Here is a 3,432-nt window from a genome sequence, read left to right as displayed (position 1 = left end):
GTGATTAAAATGAGAATTTAACCATCTTTCTCAATTCAAAATAAGAACAGACCCCGCCATGCTCAAACAACCAATTCACCATTTTTATGATTCTGAAACTAAGCTCACATCTCAATCCTCATCACCAAAGCAACTTAATTCATAAATGAACAACACACTAATCACCTAATTCAAACCCATAAACAGCAGCATAGTAGAAGGAATTCAAATCAAAACCATGGCAGAAACTTAACAACGAAACCAAGAACAACCCAATTACTACGGATCCGAGAACTAAATGATGAAACAACTCAATCTAAAAGCTTGATCTATTAACTACTAATCATGCCAAGGGATCCATAATCAAAAGACAAGCAAAACAAAACCAAAAGAGGAAAGGATGGTTCGGCAGAAACATATAAACAAGCACAGAACATAGCCAAAACAGAAAACGGAAACCGTACGGCGAATGGAAACGAGGTCGATCACGTACCGTTCAACGAAAACGAGGTGGGGAATCGAAGGTATATGAGTCTAGAACGTCTGAGATCAAACGGTTTTGATTTCGATCTAGAAACGAGCAAGAACGAATCAGAAAACCGAAAGGCGTTTCAAAATGAAAACTGAAATTTAACGAAACCAGAAAACTTACTGAACAGCGACCTTTGGAGGACGATAACAGCTTTGATACTCAGCGAATGGACAAGAGGAAAACGGCTAGGGTTTGTTTGCAGCGTGATGAAGGTTTTCTGTTTAGAAGTTGACTTTAAATATCGAGAGGAGATGGGTCGAAAATGAGTACGAAGTGGGCTGGGCGAAGGGGTCCAAAAGGGACCTGCTGTTCTCGAACGGGAATGGCCATATTTGGCCTGCTCCCGTTCGAGAAAGGGCCTGGTCTCGAACGAGACCAGGCCTGAAAAAGGATTCTCGTTCGAGAATCCTTGGATTCTCGAACGAGAATCAACATTTTTCTCAGGTCTCAAATGAGACCTGAGTCAAACGAAAGTGGTTCAACCACTTCGGTTGAACCACAACCCAAAGAAGAGATTTTTTTTTTTTAAACCGAACCAAAACGAATCGAACCACGAAAATCTACGAAACTTCAAATACCCCTCAAAACACATCCGGAACCACGTCGGAAATTAACAAAATAAATTTAAAATTTTACGGGATATTACAGCCGGACCAAATGACTGGGTTCGTGGACATTCTAACGAAACTCATGAACTTGCCTTATCGATTACGTTGTTATTTACTGGACATGTTCGGTTATTCTCATCTCGACATTCATGTAGTTCATAGTATAATTTTCTAGAAATTAAACACGTATGAAAGCGGTAAAAGGGTCCATATAAGACGCGCATATGACTCTATCTGGCATGTGAGGCAAGTAGTAAGTACTCTTAAACATGCATCTAACCATGATGGTATCTATCACGCATCAGATTATGGATAGTTTGGATCATTTTACATGCACAAAACCTAAAATCGGATGTCTAAATAAGGTTGATTTTATTATTAGTTATGTTTAATATCCTATACAACCTTCTAACTACTTTTTCATGGCAATACTACGATTTCTAGGTGATTACTGGACTTGCTAGATTTGATTACTAAATTAATGTGATTACTCCTTTAGCCTGTTAATATTTAGATTTGGACTTGCTTTTTGAAAGCTTTTAAACAATATCAACATACACATAAGGCAGGTGATAAACATACAAGGTCATAATACTTTTAAACTTTGTATACCGAAGTGTCTGTCACTCGAGGCAATTCGGATGTTGAGGTGGTCAGAATCTGAAATCAATTATAACATATAAGTTCTTCTTTTTGTCAATACGGATCCACTGGTTCAAACCAGGGTCGATTTTGAGTTCAGACGAACTCGAAATCACGTTTTGAAATTACTGGTTTCGTCGATTATTGGCTTCAAAGCCTAGTTGATTGGGAAGATAATAATTTTGGGCTTTGAGGCCCAAGTTAAATTAGGACAGGCGCATTACAACACATACTAAGATTCTACAACTAATTTCGTACATGTGGGCTCAAATAAGGCCCAATTCCGAGTTCAAACGAACCTTGAAACATGAAATTAAGTTTAGATTGAAGTCTGGAAGTTCTGTCAATCAATTCTGAGATGAGGATCAAGAGGGAACCATGGATCCAATGGTAGTGGCGGTGGCGCCACTCCATGATGACGTCGGCGGCAGTGTGTCTGGCGGCGGCCCCAATGCCAGGGAGGGCGTCGATTCATCGTTTCGGCTTGGGATTTCATGTAAAAATAGTCAAAACACATAAAAATAAACAAAATAAAATACATTGGCACGTACTACAATTGATATACAGTTGATACAACATGCTAAATCAGATAACTATCATGTTTTTAATGTAAAATCATGGAAATTTGAACAAGAACGCGTTTATAGCAAAAAAAAACATAAAACAATCCTAACATGCATTTTAGGCATCTAAAAAAAACTAGATATGGTTCATAAAACACGTTAAATCAGCCTAATAACATGTTTCTAGTCAATTTTGCATGGCATCATAGCAAGAACATTGAATTTAGCAATTATGATAGTTTTAGCAGTTTATGGCAAAAAAAAACAAAACAACTAATCATGCATCCTAAATACACAGAATTCAGCAGTTATAACTAGAATAATATAAAACGTTATAAGAGACAGTTATGGATCCTCATAAGTGCCGTTCTGAGTTCTTGACTCTTTTTCTAGTGGACAATAGGGTGTTCTTGAGTAATTAAAACATTTCTAGCTTGTTTGATTGAATAGTGTGGGTGTGGGTGTGTGAGGGGTTCGGCCAAACTAGTATTTTCCTAAGGTTTGGTGTTTGATTTTTGTGCTTCTGGTTTGTCCATCTCGACCCTTAGCTAGGTTGTCCTAAGGGACTATTTATAGGGATGAATTAGGTTTAGGGTTACTCTGGAACCGAATTACATCAGGCTTCTACAAGTAAGTGAGATGGTAGGATTAGGAGTGTGAAGTGATAGACTAGATAGTGTTAGGATTAAGCTAAACTGCTAGTGTTTTAATTAAATTCGGATTTATTCTTATAGGCTAAGTAAACCATGGTTAAAAGTTATTTTTGGTCCTGAAAGTGTTCAAAAAGGCTTCTGGGACTCTATAAGATTTGGGTATGGTCAATTTAGCCAGTCAAACTTACAAATTGGCCCATAAACTTCTAAGATATTGCATTTTGTCTAATTTTTGAGACTTAGGCTATTTGTGGCTTATTATATTTTAATCCCTCAAGTTCGCAACTTTGCGTTGATCACGCCTGCTTGATTTCAAACAAACGGATCAATAGCTCGTCATTAGGACAAATTTTTCTAAAAATTATCATTGGACGCTTCAGTCTCTTGTCACTTTTTACTTGTTCAGAAAATAGGTGTCCATAATGAGTATGTTGGCAAGGTTCTTGATCTCACGT

Source organism: Mercurialis annua, linkage group LG1-X, assembly GCF_937616625.2.
Source record: "Mercurialis annua linkage group LG1-X, ddMerAnnu1.2, whole genome shotgun sequence".
In the NCBI taxonomy this organism is placed as follows: Eukaryota; Viridiplantae; Streptophyta; class Magnoliopsida; order Malpighiales; family Euphorbiaceae; genus Mercurialis; species Mercurialis annua.
Note: the sequence above shows the minus strand (reverse complement) of the source record.